At 41.5% G+C, this 19,667-nt stretch overlaps 1 protein-coding gene across 1 annotated transcript in view; it reads right to left on the bottom strand.

Moving 5' to 3' along the window:
• The window catches only part of RASA3 (RAS p21 protein activator 3), a 172,533-nt gene extending 153,529 nt beyond the window's left edge, over positions 1 to 19,004 (bottom strand). The window contains exon 1 of the mRNA XM_048962474.1: positions 18,883 to 19,004. The gene's annotated coding sequence lies outside the window, so the exon portion shown is untranslated. The remainder of the gene's footprint in view (positions 1 to 18,882) is intronic.
• Positions 19,005 to 19,667: the final 663 nt, after the last annotated feature.

Genomic DNA, 19,667 nt, shown 5'->3' with positions numbered 1-19,667 from the left:
AGGGCTTTGAAATGCCTTCAGAGGCTCAGTGAGCCTCTTCCTACAAGGAACAGTGCTCAGTGGACCAACATTCTCCCAGCACAGCTACAGAGACCACTTCCTTCTTTACTCATGATTTTATGCAATTTTTGTGTCAGTCACGGTGATTGCATTCCCTAAGAGAAAATACTAAAAATACAGAAGATTTGTTTCTAGTTTCCCTTTTAATGGGATTTAGCAGCTTGAAAGAAAGAGGAACAGAACCACGTGACCCATAAGCTCTCTGCATGTTACAGTCAACCACTTTTAGACCATCACTGATTCAGTGCTCAGGGCACAGAAACTCATGTTCTTAAATGCATATTACTCACTTTTTTTTAATTCTTCAAAAGAAAATGTATATTAAAAAAATCACAAAACGATCTCAGCTTAGCAAAGCAAGGAAGCATCAGTTCTTTCAGATGAAGTACGAAATGAAACAAAGCAGGAAGGAATAAATGCCAGCTCTTGCTTTAAGTAGGATTTCATCTCTAATCATTTTGGAGGCTGCCAACTTTTGAAACAGACATCCCAGCAATAACTGTTTGCCTCCTGGAACTTGAGAATGCTTTTTAAGACATTTTCTCCTTCCTCATTTTAACTTCAGTTCAATTAACAATGTCCAAAGCACTAATGATGACCGCCCATTTCCTGAAGCACAGAACCTCTGAAATACAAGACTGTTGCACTGAACCTATGACAGGAATAACAGCTATCACAGCCAGTGAATCTGCCGTATAACCGGGAACTCCAGACTTCAGAAAGTTCGCAGCTTCCAATGGCAGGATCACACTTTGACAGAAAAACTTCATCTCGCCTTAGTGCCTGGGCCAAGAGAGAGAGGGGATCCCTGTTTGCCCAAAGCAATAGTAGGACACACTGTGGCAACATATCCAGTACGCCCAGACTCAGTGCAGGTGGGGTGATCCCACATGCAGCCGGTTAGGGCTCATCTCAAGCCATCAGCTGCAATGGGAGAGTGGCAGGGCAGGCAGGCTCATCTGCTGTGGGGCTTGCCTGTTCCAGCAGTCACATCAGGCAAGCACAAGCCAGCTGTTCCATCCAACTGCACTTTGTTTCTAAGAGAAGGGTCATGCACCCTTTAAGCAAGAGCCCATGAGACAGTAATCTAGTGAATCAAAGCTTCACTAGCAGAAGGAAGAGGCTGGCTTGGCTTCAACAGAAAATACTTTTTTTCCTTCTTATGTCCTATGCCTTTATGGCTATAGTCAAACAGTCACAAAGTCCCATGCTCTGAATGGTTCCAGGTTGAATCGTCAGGGCATTCTGTGAGGGGCTGGCTCTCCTTAGCAAGTTCTATGGATTGAAGCAAGCTAAATTCTTTAAAAGCTTCAAACTAGAGGATAATAAGTGTGTCTGCATGCAACTGCCTTATAATTAAGCAGGTATGTTACTGTCTTCAAATCCCTGCCTTCAAAGTTGAAACACTTTACTGTTGAAACACTGACATGATTATAAGCCAAATACTTAGAACTAAAGTTCCTCTATTAAAAAAAATAAAGATGTTGAGTTACCAGAAACGTTAAGCTGGGTGTCAAATTCTGCATCTGTTTTCACTACTATAAATCCAGGCTAACAGCCACTATTGCAATTAATGTAGATATAAAAAACTTACATGAAGAAATCACATCAAAAGAGATGTAAATAAAATAGGAGAGGAAAATAGTTTTCACTGTGTTAGTGAGCTGAACCAGTTCATTGAAGATGAATTTAAGATAAAGGCCACAGCTGATGCAAGAAGGAGTAAAGCCACATACTCCTTCAGTAAAGTGGAAAATGGTTACTCACTGCCTGGCAGTATTTAACACCAAAATAGCTCTTTTAAGGGTCAATAGAAACACATGGAGCACAGCAAAAACTGTCACCACTCAATAATCCCTACCGGTTACCATGGAAAACTATGACTATGGACACAATCAGAGCTTGTCCAAGTTAGGAGTGAGTAATCTCATATTCACCACCACCGCCCCTCTTTTATCTGGACAAACACCAAATACAAGTATATTCATTATTATTTCTTTAAATTTATCACAATACAGAGGAGGATATTACTTAAATATTCCTGAACTGCTAGTTCCTGTCCACTTGCTTGTGTTTTAAACACAGTTTTCATGATTTCTGGAGAATATCATTCACCTGGACTTCCACGCTCTGGATTTAAGGAAAAACAACGAACTGTGACCATATTGCTTGTGGTTTCCAAAAAAATCAACCAAGCTTTCAAGAGCTGTTGTGATTGTATTATTGTATTAAAATACAACATTGTGACACTGAAAACCAAATTGTTAATCTGTATAGAATAGGTAGAGTTCATGTTTTCCAGTTTGCTCTTATGAAGCTAAGAAATCTTCTTTGGAAGGATTTTCACTTTGTGCCCCAGAATCCGGAGAATTGGAAAGACAGAATGAAGGAAACATCACCAATGTAGCAATAAAGCTGTAATGATAAGGATCTTTCTTCCTTCCCAACACGGACGTTCGACTCTCATGGCCAACCTTGCTGAAGTCAGCTTAATTACCCTATGTTTTAGATGTGGCAGTTTGTTTAGTAGGGACACAGTACATGTGCATGTACCTACACTAACACAGGTTAACTTAGATGTATTTAAAAACTTCAGCTGCAAAAAGGTAATGTAAAGAAAGCAGCAGAGTCATCCAGAGCTTTCTAAGACAGAGAACAGCATGGCAATTTGTTAAGACCTGGAGTTTATGCTGTTGATTTAGCCTTTCAGCATTAAAACGTGCTTATCCCTTCATGAAGCCTACCATAAAGGATAGAAATGTTATCTCTATCATTGATAAGAGGAACTCCAGCATAACGGCTGTCATATTAATCTGAGGGTCACACATGCACCTGACTCCCAACACCCCATTCACATCTGCTTCCTGAAGGTCAGTTTACATTTCAGAACAATCCAGCTCCAAGCAAGGAGCTCTGCTATAAGAATTCAAACTCTATTCTTAACTATGAAACCAATTCAGCTGTCCCCAGACACTTCATTCTGCAAATTCAGGCACGTTTACTTAAATCTGCAGGCAGACATCCACAGAGTTCAAGGCCCACATTCACAAGTCAGTGAGAGTTTGGTGCTCAGAATACCATCTGTGGACGCCACTTCCTTGCCAACAAGAGGTCCAATTATTCTCTTCTGCAGATGAAAATCTAGAGTCTGAGCAAACATATGAACCACAATGTGGGGAAGCACTAGATCTCACTGGGCTACAGGAAGACACTACGTAATTTGTCATCCTGGAGCATTGTTACAGCTCTCCAAATTACAAGCCAACTTCTACTGGGATTTTGCACATGGTATCTATAAAACCATACTGCTTTTATTCCCACTGCAGCATTTTCCTTCCCGCAAGCAGGGGAGGCTGCTCTTGCAGAGCAAGGCTGAAAATGTTAATAGGGCAGCACACAGTCACATTCACAGTTGTGTGCACAGTGCAACAGGCAGGAGCAGAGCAGTGCTATGTGCAGGTGATGCAGCACATGGTGGCAGCGGCAGATTTCAGCCTCAGCCCCACAGTGCAGGGCAGAAGCATAAATCTGGGCAAAGAACAGGCAGGAGGAGAAAGAATGTTGCCAGGCTGGGAAAGAAGAAGCCTACAGGAAGGAAGATGGAGGTGCTGTAACTCCTCTGCTACTGTGTCAGAGGCACAGGCAATGACAAAACCTCTATGCCTACTGTTGTTTCAGCCCTCATGCATCATTCTACCCACAGCAGCCAAAGAAATGTTAAATGAGGAAGGAAAGCTGGGATGGAACGTCCTGGTCACCTCCACATCCGGCATCATCCCCCGTTTCCTTACTAGCCAAATATAACTCAGATTTGTTTCACTGTGGTATTTTCTTTTGAATCAGCAGATTCTTTGTTGTTCAATTAAAATAAATCATGCCAAATCTGTAGGAAAACACAGAAACTCAAGAGGCAGGGTAACTGCCATAAAATATGTATGTAGAAGCAATGTATCACAGTACCATCTCCTGGCAATTCACCCGTCTGAAAAAGGGGGAATATCACAAACTAGTAATCATTTTTAATAAATATATACATATAAATAATGTTGACATTTTTCTTCAACAAATAGAAGTTTGAGATTTACACATGTTGGTAAAGGAAAGAAAACCCTCACCTTCTTCAGTAAAAACAGAGATGGAGCCTATGCAGTAAATCACAGCTACTTTTCTGTGGTGTTTTCTTGTAACTTTTGAGCCTTTTAAGAATCTGATTAAAAAGACTCAACGTAGATAAGAAAGATGAGAAAGCAAGAAAGATGAGAAAGATTTTTGTTCTTATCTATTTCAGCGACACCCATAACCTGCATCAAATTAATCTTTCATTCTGCATCAACCAGCAAATTTTGAGTTGCATTTCAATTTTAAACTCAGTTTTCTTCATGAATTAAATATGGCACCTAGTAATATAATCACTGCAGCAAGGCTGGAATTTTCATTTCAATAATGCATTGATTAAACTCTGCCCCCCAAGAGCTTCAGTTTTCCATATGAGAAAGATTGCTTTGATTATCACATAACTGCATTATCTATGTATTAGGGTTTAAGCACAGGGGCATGATTTGGAAAGCATTTGGAATTGTGCCTGTCATATATAATCTATACACATATGCACAAATTAAAGGCCATTGAGCTGGATTCCCCAGTGCCTTTCTGGAGCTCAGCTGGCATAGCTGCACTGAAAATCGGTGTCATTATCAGGAGACAGACGATTGCTCCTGGCCCCCACCTCCCCCTCCCCAGAGCTGTCCTTCGTGGCTCTGCTTGCTGCATCCTTTGTGCGTTGCCAGCTCTTTGTTGTGGGGGCTGCGGCCTTTGATTTGATCCCGCTGCTGTGTCAGAAACAGAAAGTGGGATTTGCTGAACAGCATGTTACCGATAATTACTTTAATTTCACATCTCCATCTCTGCCAGGATTCTCATGCACAGCAATGCTGGCTGGCTGCACAGCACAAGCTTCATTTCACTTCTAGACTCCTTACCACGAGGCTTAACACAAACCAGAACACATACAAGAAGCCAACAGTGCAAAACACTGAGTCTTCACCACACATAGTTCCATTCCCAGAGACAATGGGAACTGAATTTGGGGCCAGCTGCTGGGGACACGTACATAACAAACTGCATGCAGCTGTAGCTGAAACACCTGTGAAAACCCACTGTGAAAGAAAAGCAAAGAGGGTATAACCTTCAGGAAATACTGGTTACCCACCAAACAGAGTCTCTGCAGCTTTGCTAGCTTACGTCTTTTGCAACGGTTTGATCTTCATGTTGCTAAGCACGTTCATACAGTCTTTAAAGTAATCTTCTTATGTGAAATTAAAGTTCATATTAGTTCATCTTTGCTGCTGTTTTGACCTGAGTTAGTGAACTTTGGATAACTGATTTAAGATAAAGCTCAGACCTCTAATGGTGTTTTGCAGTACTCTTACAACCTAAATTGCACTTCTGGAAGATATTAGCAGCCAATAGTTAAAGTATTTTATTTCCACAGCTATATCCTAGGCTAGACAAAGCATGATCAATTAATTAATGTAACAGCATGAGAAGATGCACAGGCTGGCAGATGGAAGCAGTCCAGACCATGTAATTGGTAACATTCAGGTGTATCTGCACTAACAATGAAGTCAGCTCCCTGTCCCTCAGATTATGTTGGAACATCAGCCAAAGCAAGCCTCACCTCAACTGTGAGAAATAAAAACTAGTATTTGCAAACCCTTAAAGACACCAGCCAAAAAAAAAAAAGTATAAAACATAGATCATATTGTAATGCCAGTCATGAAAACCTGCAAAAGTTTGTAAGTCTTCAGATATGGGTTAAAAAAAAAAAGATCCATACAAAACTTTGCTGAACATCAAACAAAATTCCAGAAAACAGGTGCTGGCAAACAGAGCCAGCCTAGACTCGAACCTAGACTGATGTAAGTATGCTAGGGATCTGAGCTGAATGCTTTGTGCAACTCGTTTCAGACTTAGATTTTGCGAGCTGTAGGCAAGGGCCTATTTCCTCTGTGCCAAGTGCAGCTAGTAACAGCTGTAAAATGGTGCTGGCTGCCTGACAGGGCACAACACTTTCATCCTCTGACCTTTCTGAGAAAAGGACCAAGGCTGGTATAGGTACACACTTGCACATTTTTTCCATTACATAACATATTATCCTGATGCAACTAATTATTACACTGTAAACATGACTTTATGTTCATCATTTCTCAGAATGATAAATATCTTCTCGAGCCGAGTTTGTAAACATATACCCTTTGTAAAAATCCTGCTTGTAATTAGGTCTTCTAAGTTTTACTTTGCATGCTGTTACCTCCGATATTAGAATTAGATGCATTTGGTCTGCATATCCTGTGCAACAAACATTCTCACCACAACATACTTGGCTTATATGACAAACCATATGGGAGTTAAAGGAAAAAGCAATCTGGAAGTTTAAAATCAGGTGCCCAAATAAAATGCACTGTTTCAAAGCACACTGTGCTGTCAGACCAAAAGCAAAACATCAAACTAGCTTTTGTCGGCTGGCTAAATATGGTTCTGCATCTTAATTAGATAATCAAGTTCAAATCAAAATGTTTGCTTCTATTTTCAAAACATTCCTTATCTGACCACACTCTCAACCACAAGAAGCTGAAGCCACGAAAATCGAAGGGCAGGGAATCACGCTGGGTTAAAGCAGGCAAAGTTGACTTTACTATCTCTTCCAGTAGAGAAGCCCCCTTGAGTTCAAGGATCAGGGCCTTGGAGAAGAAGAGGCAGTTGCAGAGGACCTGGGGCCTTCACGTTCCTTCACTTCTTTGCTGCACACTCCAGGAGCTAGGTTACCATCTGGCATGGGCTTGCAGCAGCTGCACAAAATAAACTTGAGCAAACATACGGGGACAGGTGTGACTAACAATTAAGAGGGAGAAGTACTGCATTTCAATTGACCTAACAAAAGCTCATGGGGAGTCTGCATCTCTAAGCATGTCATGTCCCACCTTTCAGCTTTATTCTTCGACCTTTGTGGATGGGAGGAGGCTTCAGCCACTTCACTGCTCCCAGGCACATTTTTTGTGTTACACCTTTAACTTTTTCCCTTAAACCATGCACTGACTGGTCAACATAAATATGATAAGCAGTAAAAAGCCTTGGATTTCTCTTGATTAGTTCAATTCGCTGAACTCCCTTCCAGCTCCCTGTCCTCTCAAAGCAGCGTTCTGTTTAACTTGAAATATAACTTGGCTCATTTATGCAAATGGAGAAATAAATTTGCAAAGAGTGCAATAGACAGCTTACAATTCTGGAAACACATTTGAATGTCCTTAGAGGGACTGGGAAGTTAATAAGTATAGCCTATTGTCTACAGAGGTGACCGAGATCGCTGCTGAATGCCATGTGTCTCCTGTAATACATATTGAGCAAATCTCATAAATAGAAAAGGAAATGACAGTTTTCTCTTCACACAAGAAAAATACGTTCCGTCTAGATTCCAAATGAGGAACTTGTGTCCCAGGGAGGTGAAACGCCCACTTCATTTAAAGCCTTGCTACTTGTGATTCACTTGTACAGAATGACCCTGTTAATTTGATTGTGGCCAACGTGTGAAGCTCTAGGAAGTGGTTTTCAAATTCACAGTTTCTGCAAGACTAAACAATTCAACTTAGCTGAGTTCATGAGAATGAAAAGCCTGAATATCAGAATGAGCTCATTCAGAAGACCGCATAGGGCTGCTTAGGTTGTAGAGACTGGGACAAAAAGCTGGAGAAAGCTGCCCCTTGTGCATGGTTCTGTGCTCGGAAAGGCCTGCCAGATATGTTCCTTCTACCTCCCACCCCACTGCTGTTGTGGTTAACCTAGCATGGCCACACACATGCAATGACCTTGAGATATGTCAAGCCTCAGTCCTTTCCTATCATCTGCTTCCACGCAAGAGGAGGGAAAATGACAGAGCATCATGCAGAATCTGGCTCTATGGCAACAGAAGTTTTCCTCCTCCAGAGGAATTCCCTTCTGGCTATTTGCAAACACAAAACAATCCCTGCATCTGCTGAAAAAAAAAAAAAAAAAAAAAAAAAAAAAAAAAAAAAAAAAAAAAAAGAAAGAAAGAAAAAAGTGAAATCTGGTGATTTTGAGAGAAAGCTGATTATGAGAGACAGAACCTGGGATCTCTCTGCAGGTCCCTCCTCAGATGCACAGGCCCAGCCTCCAGGTGTAACCTGCTGTTCTTTAGTATGATAGTGCTGAGGTGTCAGCTTAACCTTTAAGTTCTTTATTATGAGTGTGGTGAGGTGCTGGAACAGGCTGCACAGAGAGGTTGTGGATGCCCCGTCCCTGGAGGTGTTCAAGGCCAGGTTGGATGGGGCCCCGGGCAGCCTGGTCTAGTATTGAATGGGGAGGTTGGTGGCCCTGCATGTGGCAGGGGGGTTGGTGATTCATGATCCTTGAGGTTCCTTCCAACCCAGGTCATTCTGTGATACTAGATCTGCAAGATCTCCAAGCAGATTTTAAGCAAAGTCCATACAGAGATGAAGATCTGCATGCATCACAAGAGTGAAGTCCAATCAAGTTAACAGGTGAAGGCTTTGCCAGAACCGTTGGGCAGGAGAACACATGCTAAAAGTGAGTCACTTCACAAAGATCATAAAGCATACAACAAGAGCACACAAGGCTGGTGTACTGGGCTTCCAGTGCATTATTCTAGAAGCTAAAACAACCAAGTCCATAGTTAGAAAAAAAGCAACTCTTAAGACTCATGCCAAACCAACAGAAACGCCACCTATATTCTTACTACCAACATCCAAATAACTGATCACATTTCATCACGAAGAAACATGTTGCTATTGCCTGAGGCAAGTGCAGAATCTACTAATGAACCCAATAGGAACAAATGAGATATGAAGCCTGAACTCGACAAACAACATTCCAGTTGCTGCCTTATGATTCTGGTGAGATGCGTTTTAAGGCAGATTCTTCAATGGAATTTGTTGCTTTTTGTAAAATGTATCTAACTGTAGCACAGTGCAATCCAAAACATAGGCAGGTCCCATACTCACACACGTCTTGCAAGCACTGGCAGCCATGGTGCTTTGAGAAATACCACTAGCAGAAATGAAACGAAGCAGTTTCAAGTGCACGTTAACATAAGGCTCATGAGTCTTGCTTTGAAAGAGTGAAGCATGAAACTTACTCTCAGCCCAGGTGAAAAGTCACCTGCTTTACATTTTGTGATCAATATGAGTAGTAAAGTATGCTCGCATTTTCTTTACCAGCTCACAAACAGAACCGGATATAACAACTTGTATTACTGACTGCCTTTACTGTAGGAGCAATCATAGCACCAATAACGTTATTCCTCTGCTTTCTAAAAGCAGCAAAAAATATATCCTCAGCGTCTCAGAGTGCAGTGAATTGAACTGCTAAGGGTTTACAGACCAGCAACGTTTCTAGGACTGTATTTATTACACACACCTCTGTTGCCTCCAGAAGCTCCCTGAGCAACACTTCCATCTCTTTCATGCCTATGTTGAGAGCTCTGTGTTTTTCTTCCAACTTGTCATATTTATTTCTCTCAAATTTATTATCTCCTGTCTGAAGATAATTTAATCACAGGGTTACCATGTAAAATTTCAAGAACAGATGAGTTAAGGATCCTATAAGCTGTCCATCAAAACCGGGTTTTTCCCTATAGACACCTGTGGAAATGCTTGGAGCAGCAATTGTCTCATTTCCTGCCTAATGACCAAACCACTGCAGTTCTACCCACTGATGCCTAAAACATTCCCTAAAATATTTGCATTGATTGGGCATAGCTTTTAAATCTAATAAATCCAAGCTGACAGAGGGATAATACTGTGGGGCCTCACAAGCATGAGCAGCTAGTAAAACAGAGGCATTACTGTAAAGCCTTGCTGTAAGAGCTCACTACAGCTCTGGCTTTCCTCATGAAGCAACCACATATTGTAGGCACTGTGGGGCAGGGCTCCACTATTTCTCTGCTCATCTCACTTTCAGTTTAAAGATCTCTAAAATCATAAAAGATCGCCAGCTACTCAACAGTTGCAAAACACCAGGAGCACTTCAAACTTCCGATACCAGCATTTATACACAGAGCTGCTCCTTCATCCATCTGGAGAAGAACAGAGGGGATTTCACCCCAACACAGCACTGTCCAACCCTCTCACCAGATCTCCCTCCTCCCTCCACTCAGCACACAAGCCAAAAGGACCCACGCTGGCAGAGACACTTTCTGGGGTTGCAGTTCTCCCCTGCAGTACATCTTGATCGCACAAGGTGATATTGCTGAGGAAAGACATATGACCCAAAGAGGTGTGCCCTTGCAGTGCAAGCCAGCGCCTGCAGCTTCCCACACTGCACAAGATGAAAGTAATGAAGGCTACAGAAAGCTTTCTAATTTCCCATGGTACTCAGGACAAACACTTGGGGCTGATGCAACTCCCATTTCTTGTTGGCCTAAAAAAATAGAGGTGATTATTTCCAAACCTAAAATACTTGTGAAGAATTCCTTAATCACTGTTAGAAAATGAAATGCCCAGGGAATGGGGCTCTGCCTGCCTGGCCATGCTGAACAAGAGCTAAAGGTACCACTGCTGGGAGACCTTCTTAGCACCTGCTGGCTGATATCACTCCATGGCACTCCAGGTCCCATTTGGTTCCATGCACCCAGCAGGAGGCAGGGTCCTTCTCTGTTTGCTCACCACAAGAGGACAAGAATCATTTGTACAGTCACTGGAAGCAGTGTCAAACAAGCAAACAGAAGATGGCAAACAGAAGTTCTGCCCTTGTAAAGACAGCTCACAGAACAGAAGAGAGACTTTGTCTTCCTAGCTCAGCCTTGCTTTCTGTTTGCTTATCTTCCTTCAGGTGAAACAAAATATATCCAGCTCTTGAAATTCTCAATATATCGATGTGAGGAACACAGGTTCCGTTTGTAAGTTGCCCCGAGGCTCAATAAATGGCGTTTAACAGTGACCCCTAGTGTTCTTTAGCAGCACCTTTGCTTTTTGCTGGAGGATTATTCTGCAGCTTATCAAAAATGAAAATAGAAATAAAAAAACAACCCACTAGCAAAATCTGCTATTGGCACATAATATGGATATCTAAACGAGATCCAGATGACAGATTTGTTGATGACATTTTATTTGAACAAAGAGTCTCTATACAATTTCTTTTTTCCCCAGCCAGGCCTATTGTTACAAATGTGACCAATACATGATCTTACTACTCTCGTTTTTACATCACTTGTATAGTGCAACATGTCAGCTCTTTATGGTGACAACCATTTAGGAAAACCAGAAAGGAAGAGATTGAACTGCATCTAAAGTATTGTACAGGAGAGTAAAAAGCAAGGGCAGAAGAATCTGGAAAGGAAGTGGAAGAGAAACTTCAGATCTTAGGCATAATGGCTGCATAAATAAAATACTTATATAGCAAAACGAAGCTTGACAACGCCATCAGCTCTACAACATTTTTGTTATCTATGAGGATAACCAGGCCTACAGGAAAGCTGGAGAGGGACATTTTATAAGGGCATGTAGTGATAGGACAAGGGGAAACGATTTTAAACTGGAAGAGGGTAGGTTTAGACCAGATATTAGGAAGAAATTCTTTACTGTGAGGGTGGTGAGACACTGGAACAGGTTGCCCAGTGAGGCTGTGGATGCCCCCTCCCTGGAAGCATTCAAGGCCAGGCTGGATGGGGCTGTGAGCAACCTGGTCTAGAGGGAGGTGTCCCTGCCATAGCAGGGGGTTGAAACCAGGTGATTTTAAAGGTCCCTTCCAACCCAAATCTTCTATGATGATTTTATGAAACATTCAAGACAATAGGTACAGTTCTCCAAAGACTACAATTGCCATTGCAAATCCAGATTAAACAAACCATATGTAGCCAAAACCTCATGTAAAGTATCTGGTTTGACTTGAAGTTAATGAGGACTTCCATTAGCAAACCACAAATAAAGAAAGAATGAACAAATAAAAACACAGCAAAAGAAGTGGCTAATTAAGAGCCTGAACTTGTGAAAGGTGCAGCACTGCAGTCAGACTGACTCCAGGGCAAATGAAGGAAGACATGCTTCACAGGCACAGATGCTTAAATTTGTGTTGCCTTCGCCAGATCAGCTCGAGTTCACTGAGCTGAGTTTGAATATACATTTTGTTATTCCATGCATTAAAAATATGTAATCCCTAATCTTACTAATCTTCATTTGAAAAGGATGAGATTATCCATGTTAAAAGTATACTCAGTCCCTGCAGACCAGTTATTATTCTTCCCTCAGAAACTCTCTGCACGTTTTCTCATTGCTGATGGTGCCATCAATCAGGTTCCCAAGTTTCCTTCTGTGTTCCAAAGGCAAGCTTAGTCAATAAGTATAAATAACACACTCACAGTTATTCTTGGCTAAGAACACCAAAGTTCATTCTTTTATTTCTATACAGATTTTTTAAAGACAGAGCTATTCTACTTGTATTTTCTTTTGACGCTTACATAGCAATTTGGATCAACAGAAAACTGAATGTTATTAGATGTGTTGTTTTCTTTTTCTAAATCACTGCCTAATAAACATCTTCACACGTTTTTTCAACCTACTGTGTCATCCTCTTGAAAGATCAGGGGAGAGAGAGAGAATGCAGTAATAATTATGAGAAAGGAAATACCGCAGACAACTACTGAAAGCTCAAAACCTCTTCATCTCCCCATGTCATTTTCCACTTAGACTAAGGATCAGTCTGTAAGTTTTCAGCTTTCCCAGAGACAACAGAAATTCTCTCTCTCACACACACAAAGTCAGGCAATTGGAGACAAAAATTGCACAGTGATCTGGAATGACTTTAACACTAGAGGGCAGGAGAGCATCCTTTAAATTAAAGTATTGCAGTTCCAGCAGTTAACCTTCACCAGCAGAACTCCTCTTTGGTCTGGTAAGAAAATAGAAATAGTATTTCTATTCTTAAGGACTACTTACATCTAGTAAAATTATCATGATTTCTACTCCTACTTGTTAGTGCAAGCAAAGCAATGCCAGTTGAAGCTGAATAAAATGAACAATAAAGTCTCCTTTCACTACAACATGCTGTTTTAGAACATACACTAGCACACCTCCAGTCACCTATGTAATTTACGTAATCACTACTGGCAGATCTAGTTAATGTTTAGTTAGGCTTTTCCTGAAAAGGATTTTTATATATTGTTATATATTGTACATAAACAGTGTGTATACATAACATAATATATTGTAGCCAACTGCAGAGAGATCTGTATTTATCCTATTTACTGAACTTCTTTCCTCATGCAGAGGATCATCAGGTTCTGCTCTCACTACTGATCTCCTTGATACACATGGCTGGGACTGATATGTATCAGGGACTGACAACCTTTCCTGGCTCACAAGCATCTCTCTCTGCTGTACAGTAAAGATGTGATCTATCTCAGCCTCAGTGAGGAGTCTTTGACAGAACATCAGAGTACTCATTTATTTATAGGATGCAGAGCCATGCCTATTTGTCACATCAGACCATCTTTAAACCAGCAAATTGGAACTAAAGCAAGGAAGCAAAAAACAGTTTGGAACTTCAGGTTAATGTCTGCAGTAGTCAGTGCTGTCTTAACACAGGAGTCAGCAGAGCCCCAATGAATGAGTCACAGACTCAGCCATCTGTCTGGAGAAAAAGCATGCTCAGTTCTCACTCTTAAACATGCACTGAGGGATGTCATAAGAGGGGATTCACCTTGTGAGCACAACTCTGCCCAAATACAAATGTGATTAAGCAAAATACTCAGTGCACCTGCCAGTCCAGTGATTGTGATGTCTCTAACACTTAGCTAATGTGAGATTTTAATCTACTGCTCGTGGCAATATTTTTTTTAACTATGAATAGAGAAGTGCTTCTCTGACATACATGCTGACATATGCAAGGGTCAGATATGGACCACACATTCATTAAAGCAGCTCTATCAGTAAAGAGAGAACATTCAGAGGGTAATGGTAATCACACCAATAAAGACAGGGGGAGAAAAATGATTCCGAAGATGCCACAAAATCACTTTCAAAGGAAGCCAAAAGTTGAAGTAGATAAGCTTACATTAGTCATCGTGGACATTCTCTGCTTTGCATACATTGCACCTCACTCAGTCATTGATTCATTTTCTTTGTGGAACTGAAGGATACAAAGGAACTTCTTTACAGTGAGGTGACGGAGCACTGGAACAGGCTGCCCAGGGAGGTGGTGGAGTCTCCTTCTCTGGAGATGTTCAAGACCTGCCTGGATGCCTACCTGTGCGACCTGCTGTAGGGAACCTGCTTTGGCAGGGGGGTTGGACTCGATGATCTCTGGAGGTCCCTTCCAACCCCTGCAATTCTGTGATTCTGTGATTCTGTGAAATGGCAAGGTATAACATCTTGTAAGCAGGTTGCATCTCTGAGACAGTGACCTGAGAGAAGTCCAAGGTATTTTCTGTATACAACTGTTTCAAATTTTGCACCTTAACAATAGAACAATCAAAACGCTTACTTCTTCAAAAGAAATGCCAACAAATTGGATTTCATATCAGCTAACCAGAAGGAGTGCCATGGATTACTTTTTGTCCATGCTGCTACCTGCAGTAGCAAGCAGTACTCATCAAAGCCAAGGGAGATGAATATCAAGTGTGCATCTGCTCCAGCTGCACTCCCTGCAATAGGGACTCAATCTCTTAGTCAAGAGATAAAGTTTTCATATTATTCACTATTTTAGTGAATTTAGAAAGCAAATTTTCCAAATTAATCAAGCAGACACAGCCCTGTCACACACAATTACAATGCACATTTCAACTGAACAACAGGTTTTTTTTACTTAAACGCTTCCATTCAGCCCCATGCCCCAAGCATCAAAAATCTTATAATCTTAAAATATCAGACCATGCATATGTTATGATTCACAAGTATGGTCTGCTTTCTTCCTTCGCTCTTCATCCAGTTATCCCACTGTCTTTTGTTCCTGTACCTTTACTGTACTAAACAGTAAGCGCTACCATTATGGCATATGAAATAGTTGTGGGGGGTTTTTTGTTTGTTTCAGTGCTGTAGCTCTGTGTATGAAAACATGCACAAAGAATTTTCAGTTCTGAGTAATGGAGGGTTTAGGAGCAGTCACTGTTTTGAAAAGGTCAGGCTGCTGGGTCCCTACAGGGAGGACTTCACAGAATCCTCTTCTAACCGAGATACCTCCTAGCCTGTGTACACACATCCTCAAACACAGCCACCTAGGGTCAGCGCAGGGGCTACTGTAGACTCCTTTGGCCTCCTGAACCAAGGCCAATGATATAGTCTAGACTGGTGGCAAAGGAAGCCAGGAGCATTTCAGTCTCCCAGCACACCCAGCTTGGCTCATCACCTCTACTTTTTCTGGATTTTACCTCTACTTCGGTAGCCCCTGTGGAACCATATTACTTTGCATACTAGCCAACATAACCAGTTCATATGCTTCTCAGAAGAAATCTGAGGGACACAGAATCCAAAAGAAAATCTAAACAAAGCAGAAATTATCTCTTAGGAGCAAGTCTTACTTCTATGCCACAGCTTCTACATATGGAGGAGCCTATCTGTAGACAGTAATAGAGCTTTGTAATAAATGGTGCCTTTTACAGTGCAAAATACTTTTTGTAGGGTTAAAATTCAACTTGGACAGCTTCATATTTTATTATGAGTAGCAAGAAGTGAAAGGAAATTGTGTTTTCTTTATTGACTTAAAACAAGTTTCTCCGAAGACTTTTGAGCAAGGAAGATTAAGCACCTGTATACTCAATGAATATAAAGATGTTATAATTATAAAATAAACAAAAGAGTTTGGCAAAGCAGGTTATAATAACAAAAAGAGAATAGATAGAAGGCTTGCCCCTGTCCTGGGCTCACTACAAAACTCCAGAGGAGAGATCTCCAGAAGAGATCCTTTCCCACTGGTAGTCAGCTCTTAAATGGGTCTTAAATGGGTGAATTGCCTTCACCTGTGCTTCCATGGCTGACTCATTGCTCACCTCAGGTGATCAATCAGAGGTTCAGGCCGTGGTTCAGCACTTCCCATACAGCATCTGTAAGCATCTCTGGTAACCATACTGGTGCATGTGTTAAAGAGAAAAGTCTTCTAAAATTAAACTCTTGGAAAAAAACTGAATCCAAGTGTGATTTTGGTTACTTCTGATACCAACCACAGGACTCGATGGAATCACTCTGCACTCATCACTACCGCAACAAATCAAAACCTGCTGCAGAGAACAAATCTAAATACCAAAACTATTAAAATTATTATTTTAAGAAAAAAAATATATATATCATTAGGTTTACATCATTCAGATAGCCATATACAGCAAGCAGCAGATGACCCAACAAAGACTTATTTCCTAGGAACAGAGTCATGCATCCCCACAAGTTATTTGACAAGTGCTGGCTTCAAAATCAGGGCAGTAAAAGGTCACTCACATACACCAGAATCACACGTATGGTATGAAAAAGCACCTGTCAAAAGTCAATACTCCTATAAATTGCGATTCTAAGGGAGGCCCTTTGAGCTCTCATGGATCACAACATTATTTCCCTGAGATACATGCCTCCCACGTGTTACCAAATCCTCAGGGCTCTCTATCAACAGTGGCCAGGGCAAAGTTGTCTCACTTGAGTCAGCCTCAGTCATCACCCATGGAGGAATGCCAATGTATTGTGAGTATTGTTCTGAACTCGACTAGAGAGAAATGCTAAGGATAGGCTAGCTTACTCTTCTTCCATCCACCTCCCGATTCATATATGTTCTTTAATGATACATGCTTGTTTCACAAGTGTGGATGCTGAGATATTTTATTGGGTCCACATATCTCTGGTTATCCATGTGTGCTCCTGTGAGTATCTGTTTCACATTTCTACACTGATTTAACAGGATATCCTGTTAGTAAGTTAGTGCAAATCTTGTCATCCATGAAACTGTAATCAAGTCGCAGTTTAATCGTTACATATTTCAATAAATGAGCTTATTAATTTCTAAATTAATTAATGATTAAGTGTCAACAAAATTCAATCGTTTGATCTGTCTCATATTAACGAAAAAATCTTAGATCACTGCTAAACATAACTAGGTGAAATATATTTGCCAATTCCTGTGACGACACAGAGCTCAGTCACCTGCACAGCACAGAAGTGCTTCCTGATGTTCAGATGGAAATTTTCCTCTTATCTACACAAAACAGCTGAGTTGGAACTGTTTCTGAAACCATCACAGAAAGACAATCTGCTGCTGGAGCATTTGAGGAATCTCTCTCACCACAACACAGTCCTCTATTCCAAAGCCCTGATGTACCACCTCACTTCAGTTACAATACCCAAGTCCGAAAAAGAACTTATTTTTCCAATATAAAACTTTTTTACATAAAACCCCAAAGTGAACATTCACACCTTAACTGGAACCAGTTTACATGAACAAGCATGCAACTGATTCAGGAAAAAAAAAGAAAAAGAAAAAAAGAAAGCATCAGCAGGAAGCTGTGTGCTACTGTGTGCTATGAGAACACAGCACCTAAAGATATTTTTAGATCAAAAGAAAAAGAAAAGCAAGAAGGTTCTCAGTGCAGATAAAATACAGAAAGTTCGAAGAGTGAGAAAGTTTTAATATGACTGTGCATCCTTCCCCCTCCTCTCAAGATTTGAGATACTAGAATGCAAATTTTTAAAGCATTTTTTAACTGATTCTCCCTGCCTTCACGTCTCTGAGTACTACTAGCAAAGCAGTATATATATCAATGCCACTTCACCATCAGAATAGTTTAACACATCATGGTTTCCATTAGGACAGAGCTGATTTTTCCTTTGTGGTGTCATGTTTTGGCTTGCAGAGAAAAACAATGTTGAGAACACACCAATGTTTCAGTTGCTGCTGAGCAGAGCCATACAGAGCCAAGGACATTTTGTTTTCCCAGCTTCTCATGGTATCCTGCCAGCAAGTCTGGGGGTGGAGGGGGGTTGGGTACATGGAGCTGGGAGCAGACAGAATCAGGACAGATGACATAAACTGACCAAAGGGATATTCTACATCATATGACATCATGTGAAAAAAAACTATAAAAGAGGAGAGTTGGATGGACCAGCAGGTGCTGCTTGGGGACTCACTGGGCATTGGTCAGAGGGTGGTGAGCAATTGTGTTGCACATCATTTGTTATATATATGTAGAGAGAGACAGAGATGTATAGATATACATTATATTATCATTACTATTATTCCTTTTCCCCCTTCTTTTTTTTTTGTCTAAGTAGAGAGTTTTTATCTCAATCCATGAGCTCTACCTACAATAGCACAACACTATTTTTGAATTTGAAAGAGAAACTGAAATAGTTGTGAGAAAACTTAAAATTCAATTTTCCCCTCTCAACCAATACCTCACAATCGCCGTCTCACAGCTTGTTCTCAGTGCCATGGCTCAGCCTGCTTTGACCACACTCCTCCATGACTTCCAGAGAAGGACTAGCCTGCCTATGGATGCTCTTTGAACAACAAGGTACTTGCTGATCAGCAAGGCAAAGGCTCTCCTTTGCAGAAAGGGGCCTGGAACCCAACTGCCAGAGCCCTGTAGAGCAGCCATGCTTGAGCCTCCTCACGCAGTTCAGGCATCCATGTCACAGCTCCCACCCATGCAGTGACTCACTTGGATGAGACAAGCTCTCATGAGAACACAAGAAAGCAGCACATGACACACAAGCATTGCAGAGCAACCTGGGATAATGGACTCTGATATGACAACATAAGAGCTATAGAGATAAAAGAATAACATATCCTGTATGCATTTCTGCGTCTCAGTTTTCTCACCTAAGCAGAGCACTTCTTGGGCCTCCCCAGGGTGCTGTAGGTTGCAGATCTTCTACACAGGTCACACCAGCTCCTCTTGAGATGATCAGCATCTTCACCCACCCCAACAAGAGCAAACTCTTCTCTTCCAACCCCCACACTTCCTGTGTATCTTTTTTTTCTTCCCCAACCAAGTCTTCTACCTTAGAGATGAGCACCAGCTCCTGTCTCTTTCTGTCCTGCTGAGATAGTTAAGCATCCCTTGCTCTTTCCTCAGGTTCACCAGCTCACTGGCCTACTAGAAAATACTGAGCTCTGGGGAGCTACCACTACACTTGATCTGTGAGGAGGATGTGATGTTTTTAAGCAAACTGTGGGCTCCACCACTCGCTAGTTTGTAAACAGTACGAAAATCCCAGCTGAGCTTCTTTTCACTGAATTACAAAATCACAGAACAGTTTGGGTTGGAAGGGATCTCAAGGACCATCAAGTTCCATCCCCTGCCACAGGCAGGGCTGCCAGCCACTGGATCACATAATAAACCAGGCTGCCCAGGGCCCCATCCAATCTGGCTTTGAACACCTCCAGGGATGGACAGGGCATCCACAGCCTCTCTGGGCAGCCTGTTCCAGCACCTCACCACTCTCTCTGTAAAGAACTTCCCCCTGACATCCAACCTAAATCTTCCCTCCCTCAACTTCAAACCATTTCCCCTTGTCCTGCTGTTATCTACCCTTTCAAAGAGTTGATTCCCCTCCTGTTTGTAGGCTCTCTTTAGGTACTGAAAGGCTGCAATGAGGTCACCC

This window comes from Lagopus muta, chromosome 1, assembly GCF_023343835.1.
Source record: "Lagopus muta isolate bLagMut1 chromosome 1, bLagMut1 primary, whole genome shotgun sequence".
NCBI lineage: Eukaryota > Metazoa > Chordata > Aves > Galliformes > Phasianidae > Lagopus > Lagopus muta.
The sequence above is the reverse complement of the archived record's forward strand: the minus strand, read 5'-3'. Positions and strand labels throughout refer to the sequence as shown.